This window comes from Falco rusticolus, chromosome 4 (genome assembly GCF_015220075.1).
Source record: "Falco rusticolus isolate bFalRus1 chromosome 4, bFalRus1.pri, whole genome shotgun sequence".
Classification (NCBI taxonomy): domain Eukaryota; kingdom Metazoa; phylum Chordata; class Aves; order Falconiformes; family Falconidae; genus Falco; species Falco rusticolus.
This window is the reverse complement of record NC_051190.1, coordinates 22,573,526-22,593,804: the sequence shown is the minus strand read 5'-3', so window position 1 is coordinate 22,593,804 and position 20,279 is coordinate 22,573,526. Positions and strand designations below refer to the sequence as shown.

The following is a 20,279-nucleotide window of genomic DNA, read 5'->3' as shown; positions in this document are numbered from 1 at the left end:
AGTAATTATTGCACTTTACTGGTGTTTAGGAGCAGCGAGCGCTGGGAGCCGCAGAGCGTCAGTGGGCGCAGCCAGCCATGCACTCTGCCCTGCCTTGCCAGATTGTGCCTGATACCCCTGGGCTGTGACTCGGGCACGTGGAGGAGATGCAGCCCTACAAAAGTGGGGGCTTCTGTGTCACCTGATGAATGGCAGCCAAAGAAGAATCAGCTATTTGCTTGACTACCTGAGAACGTGCTACGCAACTGCAGGCTCTGTCACAAGAAGGATGCTTGCAGAAGAATGAACAAAATTCATAATTTGAATAATTGGATTTTTTTGGGGGGGTGAGTGGGGCTTTTTTATTGTTTTCTTTTAGAAAAGTGACAGCTCCTGTGTGAACACCTCATCATTTGAATCACTTCACAAGTTCAAGCACATGCAACTCACAGCGGAAGGCCAGACTCGCACCTTTAAATCATACAGATACGCAACAGACAGTGAAGAACTGCAGATTTATGTAATGTCCTGCAGAAGTTAAATAAACGAGGAAGCGTCTTGCAGACACGCTGCTTGCCCTTGCGGAGTTGAACCTGAGCAGGCACACGGCGCCGCGTGGCTGCCGGAGATGAGGGGCAGCAGCAGCCGGCGGCACAGAGGGTGAGGGCAGGGGGCTTACAGCCCTTACAGGCCCCAGGAGGGGGAAAATCGTACAGCGAGAGGGGCTGTATCTAAATATTGCCTTTGAAAACAGATGCTCGCTCACATTCAGATCATTAGGTGTGCCACCTTCAGATTATCAAGCAGTGCTCCTGGGAACTCCGGCTCTCGACTGAAGGGAACAGGCACTCGGAGTGGGTTGGATGCACTTGCAGGATGGGTACGGCATGCACTTGCAAAGCTGTATAAACACTGTGACATATGAAGGTTCACCAGCATTAAAAAAATTTGAGGTCTAACTGTCCTGGGTTGTTCTTGGGAAACCTTAAGGTTTGTACAAGCTCCAGGAGCAACTTTTTTCCCCTGTAACTAGCCAAGATCTGAATGCTCTGAAGCCTCACATTGCCTAAAGGCAAAACTGCAGCCTTAAAAACTATGCAAGGTCCTCCAAATGGACCTTGAAATTCTACCAGCATCAAAAATAACATGCAGCATCTGTTAGACACAGGTTGGCAAACTACTACATACTAATGAGTCCCTAATTCCACCCCATGGATAACTGAGCAATTTTACTTAACAGTACTGAACTACCATACAACAATAATAAATAGATTATTTTTTTTACATTATTTTTCTGCCATTATAGGAGGACTGTATTATATCAGTAATATGCAATATTTATTAATGGTTGCTGATTGCAGTGTTTTTGTCAGGGATAATGAGACTTTCAAAAGATAATGTCTTCCCTAGAAGAGACACATACTGCTAGCTCAGAAATATTCCTGGTTTTTACTGGAGCTAATACTGAATTTAGTACAGTCCACCCCTCTTTCACGCTTAATCCAGGAGAAGTCATCAACTTTAACAGCCTTTCTGGTGTCGTAGACTATTTATTGAAATCCTTCCAATGTTTTTCCTAGCATAGAAAAATACCATCCTGATTGTTTTCTCAGGATGAGCTGAGCTGCAACAGGTTTGGGTACCGTGTGCTATGTCTAAAGTCCATGACAAAGAGAGCAAAGCTCTTCCCACAGCATTCCCTGCTTAGCCTGTATTTCAGTAAAACTCCCGCTGAAACCAATAAGCATTTTGCAAAAGCTATGAGGAAAGGCTTATCACCAGTAAAAGAAAAACCCTTATCTTACAAGCACATCATTTTAACTTTACCAAAAAATTACATTAGGGTTCCTAGAGCAACACCTGTCAGTTGATACCTGCCAGTGACTGTATGGAGTGCTTACTGATGGAAAGCAACACCCATCATTTGCTGTACATACTGCTGGTGCCTACCAGGGACCCTGTCCAGTGGCAGCAGCGGTTGTGCACAATGGAAACCACAAGAATCTCAATTTTTTTTTCTGAGACAGAAATAACAATAGCAAATTGGAGCTTCATCAGAACGAGCTCCTTGCAAAGTCGTTCTTGCTTTCTAGTCCCAAAACACACGGCAAGAGCACGTGCAGGGGTAGGAATACTCCACCACTCAGCACGTGTATGTTGAGTACATACAGTCCCTTCCCTCCCCACTGCGCAGGGCAGAAGGGCAGTCACGCAGTGACATAATCTGTACATAAATCTACATATACATACACGTATGCAGCTTTATCACAACAGTGTCTTGCTCATAATACAGAAACTCCCAAGTGACTAGCTGGAAGCCAGCTAGTAAAACAGGGAAGTTATTCATCAGCAGCATCTTAGAATATAACTTCATGAAAATGTTCCTCCTCTTCACTGTGGAAATTGCTCAAAATGTACCTGTGTATGAGACACCTCACATGTGAATCCTTTTCTCTACTCAGGAACTGCTGGAGACATTTTATTGATTACCCTTTTGCAATTATAGAGCACCATAAACCAGAACAGTGACAAGCCTTCTGGAGGAGTATTTACTCATGGAAATGCATTGAGACAGGATTATAGAACATCACGGTATAAGGCTTTAGCCCTTCAAATTACTATTTCATGCAATGCACTGCTGAGGATTTTTTGATTTGTTCCTTGAAAATGTGCTTTGACACAGCATCAGAGCAGAAGCTTCCTAGTGATCTGTGAAAATCAGTCAGCATATTTTAAATAGAGAGGTCAACAGTTCTGAAACTCATACACAAGGTCAAGCTGAATTTATAGCTACATATACAAGCATTATACTGGTAAGTGAAAACGGAGTTTGCCTTTTGACTTCTAAGTGAAATGTGCCTAATGTGAAAGCTATACATTAAATTGTAAAAGCTGCTGCAATAGTTACATCCCCTTTTCAAAATGATCTGGGCATTGGTGAGAGAAGGTTCCATCCAATTTTGCAGGCATTTGGGCACTTCTGAAATTATGTTACTGTGTCATTGCTATTCTACAGGCTTCCACTATATCACAAAACCTGATCTCAGACATCAATAGCTCTGAGAAATAATTTTCTAAAATATATAACCCAAGCAAACAAATAAACAAAACCCAAATATTTTTGTTTGGGAGAAATAGCCCAAGTCAATCCCTTGTCGCAGCAATAGACTGATCCAGCTGGCAGGAGCAAAGCTAGCAGCTTCCAGCCAGGCGTGGGGGCAACAGAGCTGCAAATCCCCACTCAGGGAATGGCTAATGGAAATTGCAGTAGTAGTACCCGTGGACTAACCTTAAAAACCTCCTAACAGTTTTGACCACAGTTCATTGCATACACGATGCCCTATGGACGTGAACTCTCTTTCTAGCTCATGACGTCAAGACATCACACCACACAAGAAGTTCCTTCCCTTCCCTGCACAGAGAGTAAGGCTACATCAAAGCCCTCTGCAGATGGAAATAAAATCATGCTGGGATTTCAATAACAAGATGAAAAGGTAAATGAGATGCAGTTCCTTCATGGAGAAAAACAAGAGTATGTTGTACTGTGCTCTACAGCTTTCGAAGTCAAGACAATCTGGCCTAAAAATCATGTAGCTGTCACTAACCTCAGCAAAAAACTGTCTACATGCTCTGAGCCACACCTGTAACTATAGCTAGGGATCTCACAAAAAGTAGGCAGGACCTCAGTTTTGCACATCACCTCTAATAGATGTTCCGTGTGAACAAGTGCTCTCTGACTACACAGGAGCATTTCAGGGCTCTGAGCTGCTCTGCATATCCCACTAAGAAGAGAGGGCAAGGGGGGGAGGGGGGCGAGGGGAGCATCACATTGCTTTCTGTCCTTTTAATTTAGAGTTTGCAACTCCAACTGAGGAAGTTCAAGCAGCAATCACCTGCCCAGCATCAGCAGCTGGCAACACTAGGGCCAGCGAATGGAGAAGAGGGCAGGGCAACATGAGCACCAGTGATGCTCCCCGCTGTGACGGGGGAACGGGGCATGGAGGGTGCATGAGCTGCATCCATGGCCAAGCTGAGGATTACAGACAGAAGAACCCAAGGCTGAAGGCACTGCCTCTGAGCTCATGGCTCAGGAAACTCTTCTGGTCTGGAGCTTGCAGATCCCTGTGAGATGGTGCAGAGCTGCACAGCACAGATGTGCTGGCGAGACAGATCCCTGCGAGGGATGGACGTTACCTAAACCGTGCATGTCACAAAATACCTGCTTTCAGTCATGAGTTCCTCAGGGGAAAGGCATCAAGTTTTATAACTAGTGGAGTAACACACCAAACAGTTAATTGAACAAACATATAAAATATTATCTAAAAGGAGCTGTTATTATATAATCAGGGCTTGGAAACTAACACATTTCTTTGCCACGATGGGTTCCAACTGACGGTACTTTTCTTGAGGCTCATTCTAATGTGACTCCAAAGAAAATTATTCTTTCCAGAAGTAAAGAGTGCAAGAAGAAAGCTTTTAACTATTTGGATTTCTATGCCCAAGGGTAGTTAATTTATATGCCAAGCAACAATAATTTTAAAATCATCATTACTGTGGCCTTATCATTAACAGTCATGCAAATACTGAAAGGAAAACTGTGAATATGTAGCTTCCTGCAAGCCAGCTCACAGCATGGCTTGCGTTGGACCTTCTCCATGGCCAAAACAAAGTGGGATCAGCCTCCCCAAACCCAGCAAAGCCCTGTAGGGGATGCAGAGGGAGAACAAGTGGAGACCCAGAAATTCCACCCGGCTGCCCTTCTGTGATCTGTAAGCAGTGCCTCGTTTTGGCAGCTTCGGCTGGAGCTGACTCATTCTCCCTGCCCTGCCACAGACTGATTCCCATATGCACTAAATCTTCTGTACATGGTTTGACTCCGAGAAATCAGGTAACAAGCGGGAAAAAATTCTGAAAACACTGACTGACCTGCCTACAAGATACTCAAGAATAGGATAAGCTTCTGGTTTCCAAAGAAAATCAAGTTACAAAAGCATATGGTACAGATGTACACCTCTTACTGCACTGCTTCCCCTGTACCAGCAGCAACGTGCACTTCTGTTTTTTCTAGTTATTTCCTTGCAAAGCAATTACAATTGATTAATAAACAAGAAGTTATAAATACAGAAACGCCTCTCTGTTTGACCATAGGCTATACTTCATAGCAGTACACAGTATATCTACTTCCCTTTTCCTTCAGCCTTTTCTTCCAGAGCATTAGCCATTACAAGCGTTTATGGATGATAAGGATGGAAATTTCTTACACATTCATATTCAGGGCTGCTCAGCATCCACTGTATCTTTTGCTGCCTGCATCAAACCATAATCCTTGCTCTTGGTCATTTCTTTTAGTGCATAATATAGGATCTACCTTGCAACACCGGCCCTTAGCAGAACAATTTAAGTAGTCACTTGAAGTACACGCTTCATTTTGGCATCCAAGCAAATGGTTTAATCTAAGCACAGGCTTAATCTTCCCTACTTGAGATCATAAATTATTTGATATCACTGACAGTTTGATAGGATTGCAGGAGCTAATTGTCTAGCACTGTCCTGAGAGGCACTGGGACTGGAAAAGGTACAAAAAAGGCAAAGACTTCATGTCTTTAATGGGAACAACTCCTGAAACAGACAACTTACATCAGGACTGCACAAACCCAGCTGGTCTTTTTTTACAGACACTGACCACTGCTAAAAACCTGAAGTTTTGAATTATGGATTTCCACAGCTTCAGGCTGGCCAAACCGCAGCTGACCCAGGCAGCAGCTGAGGGGTGCTGGATGCACGGTGACCCACCTCCTCGCACCAGCATTTGCCTCTGCCATGCCGGTGGCTTTGATGGCATCCCCTTCCACAGTCTGGGCGCACATCCCTGCCAGGTTGCATTGCTATCATCATGCATGAAATCTTTCCCCTATCCCTTTCTTTACCTCCTGTTGCTTTTTGTTTCAAAACTTCTGACATCTTTCTGGTCAGTGGAGCGGATCCTTGCTCTACCTCCATCACCTCCTTGATGGCTTCTTTGCAGCTGGCAACAGCTCTGTAGCCTCTTCCTACCACCTTGCTGTATTAGAAATCTGGCCCCAAAGCACTGCCCCACAAGTTCACTAGGCTCAGGCTGTGCCTCACCCAAATCCACACCAGATAGCAGATTTGAGAGTGTGCATATAATACTTAGTATTAAATAAAATTCAACATTTCCCTTTTTCATCCCCTCCTACTTTATAGAGCCAAAAATGATTATCTACATTCCAGATGTCGTGTGAAGAGTAATTGATGTCTGCAAGGCATTTTCAAATGAAAAGCCTTACATAAATGTAAGGTAAACTATTATTCTTACAGTTCCTTTAAGCTGATAATACCATTACTTTCTCAGGGATGCTGGACATCCTCTTATAATGAAGCATTCAGCACAATGAACAGCAGAGTTATGTCAAAGCAACAGTTTCCTCTTCCCCTTGGACTAACTGCTCTTTAAATGGTGTGCTGAGCACAGCCCTGCAACGCTGAACAGCTGGTCCTGCACATCCCACCCCTTCACAGGACACGGCTGAGGCTTGCTCTGGTTGTCTCCACGACAGACACACGTGCTATTTCTGGCGGGACATCAGGTTCCAGGAAAGCAAGGACTTTCACAAATATTCAAAATCAAATGAAACGCATTATTACCTTTTCTGCTTTAGATTATCCTCTGAACCATGTTATCAGAAAATAATTGTTTTGTTTATGGTGAACTGTACCTAGAAAATGGTGTAGGGGTGATATAGTCAGTTTGTATAAACTAGAGGTACAAAAGGGCGTTAGCTACAAATTTTAAAACATAAATTAATAACAGGAAAGAATGAAGAATACAAGAGACAGCAAAAGCACTGGACTGCAACAAAAGTACAGGAGCCTGATCTGAATACCCACAAAGCCAAGCCTTCCACCACCTGTTTTTGGGAACCATCAGGTGCTTACAAAACAGAGGCCACTGAGCGCCCATCAGCCACCCCAAAGTTTAATGAGCTCTTTGAGGCATTCCTGGCATCATCTTCCAGGCGTAAGAACTGGAAACTTCTGCCTCCATATTACTGATGTACAAATAGCTTGTCCCCAAGATCTGTCTAAAGTAGGGAGTATTTAACAGAAGTTGATGAAAACCAAAGTGATGCAGATGCTGGCACCTGACCTGCGGGCCAGAAAGGCTTATGGAAAGCCAAGCCATTGTGCACTCCCAGGATCACCAGCTGGAGCGTGTCCCTCCTGGCTGCCGCACGTTGCAACCACCCAATTGATTTCCTGTAGTATATTTAAAATGGATGGCAGGCTGGGGCAGCTTGCTGGAAGAGGTGCATGCACATCGCTCAGTGACTACCACAGGTCACACCTGTGTTGAGAAAGAGGATCAGATGAAGATGCGGATCAAGATTCAGCCACACACCAGGCTCCTGGCTTTGCTCAGGGAGACGGTGCTGAAGGCAGAAACTCATGCTGATGCTGTCAGATTTATGGCAGGCAAAACCACTGACTTCAGTTTTCTGCTAATTGACAGAAGAGACTGAAAAGCAGAAAGGAGCTGTGTTTTTTCCCCCAGGGGGATGTCATTAGTGGCATTCTGGGTGATGTGTAAATAGATTAGAGTATTTCATCCTCAGTCTTCACTCATTAAATAAGCTGGTAAGTGGGTGCCACCCACCTGGAGCCAGCGGGAGATGCCCTCACTTGCACGGGAGCTGAATGGGTGAGGAGTTTCAGCTAAAAGTTCCTGCAGCACAAATCCCACGCTGTGTTAAGCCTGTACCACTTTTAGACACAGCACACATTTGATCCTAAGCAGTATTTCCATACAAAGGCCAAACCTGCTAATCATGAGAAATTAAAGTAGACCCCACAGCCAGCCCATGATGAATATCAAGCCATGAGAGGTCAGACACTCTGCTTTCCTGCTGTCGTTTGCAGTGACGTCTTGCATTTGATCCTACATAATTACGTTGTGCTTTTTCCCAGCTGGAGGTAAGTGACTTTTAAATTTAGTATGCCTCCGCAGAGATTTATGGAGTGCTTACCTCTTGCAGGATTCAGCAAGACTTAACACCACCTCATAGGACCTCCACACAGACACCAGGACTGTCAACAGACAAGTGATGATGACAAGGTTTTTACAGTGGGAGGCTAATCGTGGGCTCCTCCAGGAGACAGAAATTAGAGAACTATGAGACTATTTGGTCTGTCTTTCTGCCATGCCATCCCTCAGCCCTGCCTTCTGAGGCACAAGGGCACAATTTAGCACCTCTGGCTCCAGTGCTGTGTGCAGTCGAGAGAGAGGAGCACCATGGCTGAGACTCACTCCTTTTCTGATAGGCCTTACAGCGAGAAGAGTCCAAAGCTGACATGTTCTTCCATTCCATTGCTTCTAACTGCACCCTCTGTGCTTACATATTGCTCATTTAACATTGCCCCGATCAAATACTGTAAGGAACAAAAGCTTTCCTTCAGTGACCAGAGGGGGAAGAAAGAAAAGGGAAGCAAATCAAGCATGACTAAAAATATTTTGTGACGAATGTACTGGACAAGTTTTCTAGCTACATGAAATTTTGGACTTTGTAATATTGCTAAGGTCAGAGGGATAAGGTTACATTGGATTAAAGATACCAATAAATTCTTCTTCTACCTCGCAGTCATTAAAATTTGTGCATTTAGATATACCGCACAAAGATCTCTGTAAGTAAATACATTATTGCCTTTGTCTCCAATTTCTTTTTCCATTGCCCTTTTGGATGCATGAAATAATTTTCAGATCATTAGATACAATAAATCCTTCTAGGTGTTTATGTCATCGTCTAGAGGGAGAAAGCTTACGCATCCTTACATTAAAAGAAAGAAATACCTTCCCCCACAATTTTCCTTTATTCAATCTGAAATCTAAATCATAAAAATAACAACCATGAATGGCATTAAAATCTCATCGTCTTCTCTGCAAAATCCACAGCATTTAACTTATTTCTCTGTGACTACCTGCTGTTGTACATTTTCCCCATGGAGAACTGACTAAAAGGTACATTGCAAGGATTTTTGGTTTCGTAATAGTAGAAATGCAGAGTAAAAGAGCTATAGAAAGAATTGTGCCCCTGAGACCAGTCCGGTCCCCGAGGCAGCTCAGCTGCCAGTTGTATCATCCCGGTACCTCCCTGTTCAAACGAGATGTACCTCCAACCTCCCAGAAACATGGGATGGAAATTGTCCCCAAGTGGACAGTATGCATATGGTGCCACGCCAGCTTTCAGCATGACAAATCTCAGAGAAAAATGGCCAAGAGATTAATAGCTCCCTTTTATTAAAATGCACTTTTAAAATCCTATGAAATTACTTCAAGGAAGTAAAAGTTAAACTGGATCTTCAGCCATCGCAAGCTGAGTTTTGATCCATTAACTTCATGTAATAAAACATGATACAAGGGATGTCAGAAAGAAAAACACAAAGGAATTATTTCACAGTTCACAAAGCCAATTTGAGACCCGGCTAATGACCAGCCAGCCAGTGAGTGTGGGGTCACTGGCAACTGCTTCTGCAGAGTCCCTTTGATGGGATCACACAGCCCTTAGTCACGGCAGCGAGCACAGAGTGATTTCTACTCGGCATTTTGCCTTCGCAGCACTCTGTGTTTCTTTATGCGATTGGAGAGCCATATAAAAGAAGAGCTGCCTGACATTAATAGCTTTATGATGCAGCTTTCTGGTGGGGCAAGAATTTGAAGTCAACAAGCATAAAACACAGAAGCAGAATTCCAAACTATCCAGGCACAGCAACTGCTGCTACCTCCTTTGCATATCTCAAGCCCCCAAAGGAGTACATGTATAAAGACGATGTAAGGAGCCATCAAAAAAAGTAGGAGATATTTCAGAATATGTGCAAAACCCCAAATATGACACCCATCGACAGCCATTATAATTTTGATAAGGCGTGACAACTATCATTTAAATCAGAAGAGAAGCGCTGACACCAGATGTCACAAACCCTAGCCCTCTACTGATTACGGTATTTAGTGACTACAATGCACACATGATTGCCAGCAAACAAAACAAGAATTTGGTGTGTAAAGGAAGGGGGATTGTATTTTTCAACACAAGTCTCTCATTTCATGCAAATTCCATTCTCTTCATGGAATTATTGTCACAGGCACAAAGACGTACCGTCTCTAAAAAAATAAATGTCAGTAGGATATTAAATTAATTTTGAATATGGATGAAATCAGAGACTCTGCACTGCAGATTTCAGAGCCCAAGCTGGTTCTGAGGCACATAAGCTTAGCAGCATTACTGTACTAACACAGATGAAACACAGACTGTCAGTGTACCGTAGGCCACTAAAATACCTTACTGTACAAGCTTCGCTTGCACCTGCACTCCCTCTGCCTGACTCCAGCACCTTCCCATTTTGCTGCTGTTGGAGCAAAGCGCTCCAGTTGTTTTAAATGTGTTTATCCTACCTTGCTGCAGGCCAGCACTCCTCGGTATTTCCTTTTTCCTTGTGGTACCCTGACAGAGTTTTAGGATGATATCTCAAAATTCACCTCCTCTGGCTGCTGTCCAGTGGCTCAGCACAGCCCTTCTGTGCCAGTCTTCATCTGCCAGTGCTACAGATGTCATCTGCCATTACCACACGCTATGCCAGCCCCTCTCGTTGTCTGCAGCTGTTTCATAGGTACTTGCTAGCGATGAGAACCTGGACAAAACCAGAAGCAACAATTTGCAATAACTGGTGGACTGCAATTTGCAAAATGCCAACAAAGGTAGCTAATGAAGTTGGCAAAGCGTGAGTTAGCAGGCAGCAAAGCCTTCATAACATGAGGTGCTCAGTATTTGAAAGAAATTTGGAAGTGAAATTGTAGCCTCTTTAACTGTCCAAAAAGGTTGGTATCAGCATCTAACGTACTCTCCTGCCAGATAGCCTCAGGAAAGCATCCGATGGGCACCTTTAAGTAGAAGTTCTTAAAGAAAAACTTTTGCTGATCTCACTTTAACCTTTTACAACAGATCACAAGCTAAGCTTAGCACAGACCTCAAATGAAAACACAACAGTAAGTCCCACAAGGGGAAGCACACCATGAAACAGCTGCGTACAGCTTTGTACTGCACTCAGTGGCTGCTGTAGAGGTCAGCACCATGCTCAGCACCACGGATGGTCAAACTCAAACTGCATTTCACCAAGTTACATCTTCCATCGCAGCCTATCCCACGAAAAGCACAGAATTCTGATAATCACAGGAGAAAATATACATCACCTCTGCTACTCTGCTTTAGCTGCAGGTGCTTCCATTCCTCAAAGTCTTATGTGTCTCTTCATAAGAAACTTTATACTCAAATATCTCCTCTCCATTCTGTCTCACTGGCCTGTGTCAAAGAGCCATTAAAGATACTTTGTGCATCCTTGAAACAGCCATTCCTTTACTTTGCTCTGTCCTCTCATGGACAGCAATTTTTTTACCTGAATTATGTAGCAGTTATAGCATCAGATGTTGTTTTCCAAGACAGAAGAGGAAGAGAAAAAGTGAAAAAGGGGGAAAAGGGGAAATGAGAATTCCTAGTCTTGGTCATTACATGCCAAATTTCTACTCAGAATAAATTTTCACAATGGATCATATTGAAAATGCTGACAGACTCTTAACTGGTGTTCCACAGAGCGCCATACACAGCTACATCACAATAATTTGGAAATGTCTTGTTTAAAATACATTTAGGCTATTCAAAGCAGATATTGATATTCACTTGTAGTATGAGCGTGCCAACAACGCCTTGAAGGCATCTCTCAGCAACAGATCTTTTTCAGCAGCAGGTGGGATGAAATGGTGACAAATGGGATGGAAGGCAGCACATATGAATAAACTATATAATATCATATTTGTTTCCCCAACTTGGCTGCTTGCTTTGCTATTTTTCATAAGCCGGCAGTGTGAAAGCAGCCAAAGCACAAACCCATTCGCGCGCCTCAGTCCTGCGGAAGATTGGAAGCAATTTCTGCTCAATATGCTATCCCCAGGAAAGCACAAAGCGTCTGTGGGGAGACTAAGAGAAAGCAGCACTGCCTTAAGCGGTAAGCACTGATGAATGAAACTCTGGTCTTCTTGCAGAGTAGATTTGCAAGGAGGGTTTATTAACAATAACACAATTGCAATCTCGGAGAGGAAAAACCTGCAGCCCGAGAGCTCCCTCCAAGCCATCTCGCAGCGGCTCCCCTGGGGGTGCATCATGTTTGTTTGCACATAAAATACAAACGCCCTCTTGTTGGTGCCCAGACCTACACCGCTCTTACCAGGGGTGAAAATTACTCCTCGAAGGACTGCTTGAAACTATATCGTGTGTCATCACATCTGGTGAAGATCCAAGATTTAAACCTATTTCTAAAGCAGAAAAAGTGTCAAAGTAGAAACCTGGTTTTCCAAAGCCTGTAATCGACAGATATAATGGTTATTTTGTTATACAAATCTTGTTTGGGACACATGCAGAAAGGACTTAAAACATCTAAACAATTTCTATCCAGGAGAATATGCTCTTTACAGAGATCTGATCCTGCACGTTCAGACTCGGTGGGAGCTCTGCCAGTTTCTTTGTTCTGCCTTACTTTCGGCCAGGCAGTGGGTTCTGTTCATCATTTATCATTATGTTGTCTTATCTCATGTTGCTTTACCTATGAAATGAGACAATAAATATTTACTTCCCTCCCACAGATGAGGGAAGGTTTGGTGAGCGCCTGCTCGCTGTCTGTCGCACTAAGTACCGGTACTGCCTTTGCCTGCGGAGCAACGCAGCAGCAAATGTAAAGCCCTGCCTAACACTCAGCTCAGTTAAACTGTTCTCTTCAAGCAATCATTGAAAGGTAGATTAATCTGTGCATGTTAAATCATGCAAAAGGAGTTCAGCATCCCCATCACTCAAAGAAAACAAAGATGAGTTTACTACAATATATACACATAAAGAAGTCAAGTATACATTACCTTCAGTGTGGTATGTTCCTGAATGTAAGGTAATCTCTGTATTTCAGTGAGTTGGTTGTTTTGGGTTTTGTTTGTTTGTTTGTTTGTTTGTTTTTAACAGAAATACATTAAGACATTAAACACTACATGCTTCCCTGTAACCCATCTCCCTGCAATGCAGGGCACGGTTGCCCTGGCACATTTGGGGTCCTTGGAGGCCAGCCACAGTTCACAGCATGCCCATGTCCAGTCCCTCTCAATCCTGTTGGCAGAAATGCTACTCTCTGCCAAAAAAAGAGAGGTAAAGTTACACCAGGATCCTTACAAATAGATTCTACCTTTTTGTTACATTTTTCTCTTCCATTTTTCCCTCTAAGTCCTCTTGGTGCACTGTATCTCCACTACCTGAATGCAGAGAAGATCTACACACTTCCTCATAAAGGCTGGCATTCTGTGGATTTGCTCAACATGAGTTACCAAACAGCATTTGTTACAGTTCCTGGAGGAAATATTTCCATTCTCAGGTTTGGGGGAGGGGGGGGATGGGGGACAGGACATGATGGACATTAGGCATCTTAACTGTTCCTGTAGGTACACTGAAAAAATTAAGCTAAGAAAAAACTTAAGTATTTTTGGTGAATTTCCAAAAGGGAGTTATAAATAATGCTCTTTGAATTCCAAGATGAAAAGTGACTGAGCACAAGCAGCAGGATTCTTCTGTCAAGCAGGAAAGGAAACAGGGAGCATTCATCTTCTCTGCACTGGATACACAGAACACCTCATCTTTAAGGAAAACATGGATATATTTTCACCTTACTAGAAAAATATTACAGTGAAAATACCTTCAATGTCCTCCACAGTCCTCATAAAAAACACATGAGCTGACACAGAAAAGAAAATCCCACAGGTGCTGCACACCACCAGGTACCCACAGACTCCAGCCCTCCCGTAACAACTTAACACTAAAGAGCATCACTATTGCTTTCACTTCCAGAGTAATTAAGCCAGAATTTATGACTCAAATATCCAAAGAAGCTATTTCACAGGTGATTTGAAACCATGTTTAAGCACAAACATTCATAACATTCACAGATCCTTTATATTTAGCATGCCACAGTATAACAGACAAAATCCAGAGTTATACATTAATATATATTTAATGTACCCATTACTGACAACCTCAGTTTTTAAATTGAAGGGTTAAAATGTCTTCAACCATTACTTCACTTGTACACAGAATATTAATGCTGCCTAGGAACAGATAACACTTATACTGTCGCTATTGCAGTTTTTAAGTATCACTATAAGCATTTGATTACACTACTATACATGCATATAATGTTCAAAATAACCTACAGTTTTCTGAAATAAAACTACATTTAAGTTCAGTTGTTACATATATAAAGTGTTTTTTTGTTGTTGCTGTGGTAGAAACGCTACTCACTCAAAGGAACTTTGCCTTTGATGGGAGCAAGGACAGATTATTCCCAGACGCCAGCATGCCTTCATACAGAATCCAGCTAACCTGGTGCCCATGCATTTATAGTCAACCTCAGAGAAGCATGCTGTACTTTGCAGGATAATACAGTTCTTTGCAGCAAAAAACACGGGTCTAAGTGACAAACACAACTTAATCAAGTGAAAATCTATTTCAAACAGAAAAGAAATTGCCTCAAACCTTGGTAATTATCTCCCTGGGATTAATAATCAACTCTAATTTAGTAATTGGTTTAATATTTCCTTTTTGAAATTTTCAATAATTAACCTACAGTCTCTTAAAAATAACATTCCTAGGCACTTCACAGAATTGTATTATTTAATGAAAACAAAGCTAGAAAAACTGTCATTGGGGGGAAAAGAAACCCTAACACAAAAGAAATCAAAGCACAAATTACGATCCTTAGAAGGCTTTCACAACACAAAACGATCTTTGACAAGATGGGTATCATGAGTGCTGTCATTTCATGTGCGCTGCCCATCGTGAAGAGTTCTGAAGAGGCCAAAGCATCTCCCAGGTGAGTAGCTCACCCAGCATCACCCCCTGCCACTGCCTGAGCAGAGTTTTAGACACGCAGGTCCAGTTACAACAGATGTGGCTAACATTGAGGATTAGACTTGCAAATCACAGAAACAAGAAGTTCCAAAAGGAAACATTCCAGTCCTTCCTGCTCAAATTCTCTCTCATTGCCAAGCCTACAACTTTTCAAGGCAAGTCTGGAAGATTCTGCTTTTCGCACAAACCTAAGACACTTGATCTGGGTATCTGAAAGCTAAATCAAAGCACATATACTTCAATACAAAGACAGATTCACTCCTAGAAGGTCCAAGGGTCAGCAAAGAAAAGTGCAGTTCCTCACTGCCAGGAACCCGAGAGCTGTTATTTAAGCTGTTATAAAAGCTCCCAAAGCCACCCCCACCCCCCCAAGTGTAATTAGGTTCCTTTGCACACATTCAGTAGTTGGTCTTCCATGAGAGCCTACTCAGTGTTTTCTCTTGGTCAACTAATGTGGTACATTATGAAAAGGTTTCTAAATATTTGTCTGTAAAAACGTTCCCATGCCACAGGAATGCAGGCTATGCCAAAGGTTAGAAAATAACCAGGTCATGTCAGAAAAGCGATGGTGCTTCTGCACTAATGTCTGGACATTTTAAAATAAATTTGCGGCTGAGCTACTTAAGGCCGTTAATGTACGCTTCAGTCTTTTTACCTTCTTATAAATGGGTTTAAAGACATACAGTACCTTACATATAGAACCAAATTTGATAAAGCTTTTAAAGATCCCTAGCTCAAGGCAAGACCTGAGCAGAGGCATCAGGGACAACCACCTCCAGCGTTTGGGGGCTGACCTGTTGCAGAGGCTGGGGGGCTTCTCCGAGATTTTCTAGATCTGCCTGATGTTGATTTTTCTTACATCTGTGGAGACTCCCATATGAAAGGCTTTTGTTCTACAGCTTTTTCATCTACTCATTTTTTACTAGAAAACCACTTTGCCTGGAAGCAAAATACAAGGGAGAAGTTCACTGTGTCTTTTCTGGTGTCATAGATTAATTTTAATTCTGCTGAGAAATGGGTTCTCCCTTCATAAAATAACAATCCTCTCAACCAGCATGACATGAAGTGTTTTGACTTCACATAGCCCTGAACATGCTTTTCATTCCTATTGCACAGAGAGCTTCCATGCTGTTCCTAGGAGATTGCGAGCTCAAGTTCAGCATTCTTTGTTGTGCCAAAGTGATGCAAAAGGTATATGGGGGTGAGGGGGTGTTAAGTTGCAATAACAGTGTCTTCCTCATACTATCAAAAAGTAATTGCAAATCTCAAAACCTGAGGTGGAAATAAGATGCTGAAATACCACTGAAATCTCTGACCAAACTCACCTGTAGGGCTGAATTACCCTCTCTGTCAGTTTTGCAAAATCAGACCAAACCAATGTAATTCCTATCGGCTTGGCTGTATCATGTTAACTTTTTTCCCTGGCTCATTTCAAAGAAGTTGTGCCTCTGAAGTCAGACTAACTTTGGAAGTTTAGCATTACTTGCAAAGTTAAAAATGTACTGGGTAGGGCAAGTCTGTTCATCTGTTTTCTAACACCATTATGAAATCTGTTAGCAATCCAGAAATCAGTTACCAGTAATATTATAAATAGACAACATTTTTTAAAAAATCTCCATGTCTTTTAGGATCTGTAGGTATCTTCTAAACCTATCTTCTTGTCCATAACCTTCATTCAACAAAATACAACAGCTCTCCTTTGGAGGAAGCCGAGGAAGCTGTTGTACTTTCTCACACCTCTGCAAAGTCTGGACCCTTGCTCCTTCAATTTGCCCGTTGGCTGCTTTATTACTCTTCTCACTTAAAGTTTCCTACTTTATTATTAAAGTTTCCTTTCCCTTCTGTTGAAGGACAGCATAGAAAGCATGACTTACAGCTTCACTCAGCTGCTCCTTTTAACTTTCCAGCCCAAAATGTTAATTCTGTTCTCATCTTCCTTGCTGTGACTCACAAACATCTTCATGTGTTTCACGGGTCATCTCCTACTCTAACTCACAAGAGAAAAGAGCAAAAACCAATCCATTGCCCAAGTTAAAAGAAAAGTCCTTCGGCACAGAACACGCTCAGGTTTTCTGGGGAAGGGCAGCAGACAAGCAGGATGCCTGATTGTTGCTGGGGCAGGCGCAAAGGAAACTCCACTGGTGCAATGGTACATTGGCACTTCTCCAGCATCACGGAGTCCAGCCCCTGCAGGGGCACCAGCAGGAAAGGTCTTGCTTTGGTCTCTAGTGAAACCACATTTTCTCTGTAGCTGTAGGGCTGAAATTCTCAGTTACATGCATCCTTATAGCCTCTGGTGTCACCCCACAGAAACCAGCCCAGTTTCTCCCAGCACACAGGAACCAGGCAAACGAGGACTTCAAATCCAACCTGTTACAAATGCAAATAATTCCTCTGAGAATGCCCATCAGTTATTACTGTCCCTATATCTGCTTTAAACTCTCCTGTTTAGTTCTTTATATTATACAGCACTCACTTTGAGCAAACCCATTTAATATTTCAGGATTCCTCATGGAACTACAGTTGCTTTTTCATATTTTTTCCTCTTTATGTTAATTTTCCTCTTCACATGCATTTGCAGTCTCTGAAGGGAAAAGGAGTGGAGAAGAAAGGTGAAAATGTTTTTCTAGACCTATAGCAATCAATAAAAGCAATGCTACAAAAGCCAGAGTGTTCCCTACTGCATTGCCTGCCCTTGAAATATTGATACTGTTGTGGTAAATCTTTTTTCCTTCCTCCTGCTTTTTGAAAATACAGGTAATATAAATGTTCCCATTAGCAAGAAATATGTCATATCAAAATCAATGGTATTCAGCCAATAACAATGCTACTCGCTGGCTGTCAAGTTAACTCAGTTTCAGGTTAGCAGAGCAATTCTGCCATCCAAATCTTATTCAGAGACAGAGATGAATTAAGGCAATTCTCACAGGCTATACAGCCATGAAAAGTGTGCCCTAGATCTGAGTGATTAACTGGGAGCCTTTCACTCACAAAATACCCTTTTATTCCAGTGCTGGGCAAGATTCTGATCCCAGTAGGAGATCTGCAGTGGCTCACGCCCCCAGGGCAAACCTGGCGAAACAGGAATGAAGTTACTTTGCACTATTTAGAAAGGATCAGAATCTGTTCCATGTAATGTTTGATCATGACTCCTTGCTTCACTTAAGTTTTAGGTCTTAAAAGCAGACCAGTGTCTTCAAAATAGTCATTGACCCCAGTACAAAAACCTTTTTATTGAAATATTCAACAGCAAGTAAAATACTTGTTAACACAACTCAGATAAGAGATTTATTTTTTTTTTGCTTGCCTTTTTTAAAAAAGTGCTATCAAAAGATAAAAACATGTTAGCAGTTTCACTGAACTGAAGCAAGACTAAAACTCAGGTATCTGTTACAACCTCCAAGAGTGACATTAAATCTTTATTATAAAATAAGGTTATAGAGAGATCAATGCTCAAGGGTGATTAAGTGACTAAATCATTCAATTATGAGAACCATATGTTTCACGGACTAGCAGTGGACAAAGGGAATATGAAATCAGGTTGGAAGCTGAAATGCCCACAGTGACACTGGCATAAATCTATATTTATAAATCTTAAATACTCTGGGTACAACAACAAGAATAGCACCCTGTTTGTCTGTGGTTATGCTCAAATTTGTAACGCCAAAAGCGCCTGCAATGCAAAGATCCAACATTAACGATCATAAAACATAGCTATCCATGCTACGACCGCTTTAGCTCTTTCATAAAGCTCCCAGTGGGATTCTGAAAAGTGCCTAGGCACTTCTGTTGATATGATTAAATAAACACTTCTGGAAATTATGCAGGTGCCTACATGCCCTTAAAAAATAAGTTTGCTGGAGCTGACTATGTGGAGAACTTGATCAATGCTATAACTTGTAGTTCAATCTAAATCTCCCCTCAGAATAAGCTCCTCCTCACAAGGGCTATCCTGGCTTAAATGTTACAGTTTAAATTCAGTCCAGAATTTATACCAGAAAACACCTTTCTGCGCTTAGGAAACAGGTTTGTTCTTTCCTCTAGCTTCAACTTTTTTGGCACTCTAACTTTACTGTGGTCAGAGTTTCCTCCGGGTCTGTCGTTGAGCTGGGAGCTCTTGATGATTTCTCTTAAGTTTCAGTTGGCAGCTCTACCTGTGCATCTTTGAGTCATGCCAAGAAAAGGTATTTTCTCAGTTTCGCTCATGTTCATCAGTACCAGTTTCCATTATCATACCAAGCAGAATTCCTAGGTCAAGTACACCTATTAAAACCTCAGAAAGGTGGAGCCTGACAGAAAAAATATGTTTAATAATCACATTTACTTTCTCTTGTGTACATTTGTCTGAAGATTATTGGAGTTTTGGCTGGGTTTAAATCAGTACCTTGAATCCTTTCTGCAAGAAATTCTGTATGGTGGGTATTTGTTATTTCCCTCTGGGGGAAAGGACTTTGTTACCTTTTCACTTTCACTGGAACTTCAGAACAACTCCCGTTCTGTGTCACAGAGCTGCAACTCTGCAGTAACCCCTGAATTACCCCCGATTCAGAGAGCGTAGCCAAAGCCAGCACCCGAGGGCATGGTGATTAGCTGCAGTCGCAGCGAAACCTGGAAAGCCGTGACACTTCTCCACTCGGCTTGCTGTAAACCTGGTCTTTTTTACTGATGTTCAGCACTGTAAAGACAAAGAATTATTCTTACAAGAAGGTTATTATGAGAAGTTTAGCATGATGCATTTGAAACTGTATAGAAAATAGGACTAAACGTATAGTGAAGATAATGTTTCACAGGTATGCATATAAAGAGGGCATGGCTTATTAACCACTGTATATCACAGTTTAATGGCAAAAAAAGCAATATTCCATCGGCATTGTACTGTGACAAACCAAATTTTCCTACCATACTCATTTTGGAGCAGGTAGTGTTCATCGCATTCAGACCTGAAGTCAGTACATGGCTTATTTAGGAGTCTCACTGCCTACACGCATGGATGGGAATTACAAGTCTACTAAAGAGCAAGCAAAGGAGAATGTGGTGAAACCTCCTTGTTATTTGCTAAGGTATTGAGCAGTGAACAAAATTAGACAAAATCTGACTTTTCTTTCTCAAGTATCTCCTATTAGGCCAGCCATGAATAAAACAACAGGACATAGTCTTTGGGAAAGAGATCCATGCACAAGCAGAAGAGCAAAATCACAGAAACTGATATGATTTGTGTCAGACCACAGGGCAAACTACATGCACAGAGAACTCATCCTTTTTTTTACGTCAACTAAGTGATGGCATGTGAGCAGAAAT

At 42.2% G+C, this 20,279-nt stretch overlaps 1 long non-coding RNA gene across 1 annotated transcript; it reads right to left on the bottom strand.

Moving 5' to 3' along the window:
* Positions 1–16,606: 16,606 nt before the first annotated feature.
* LOC119147633 lies at positions 16,607–19,650 on the bottom strand. Its single transcript, XR_005104095.1, has 3 exons — positions 19,440–19,650; positions 17,458–17,565; positions 16,607–17,351 (listed from the first exon to the last, which is right to left on the bottom strand). It is a non-coding gene; the product is annotated as an uncharacterized LOC119147633 (long non-coding RNA).
* Positions 19,651–20,279: the final 629 nt, after the last annotated feature.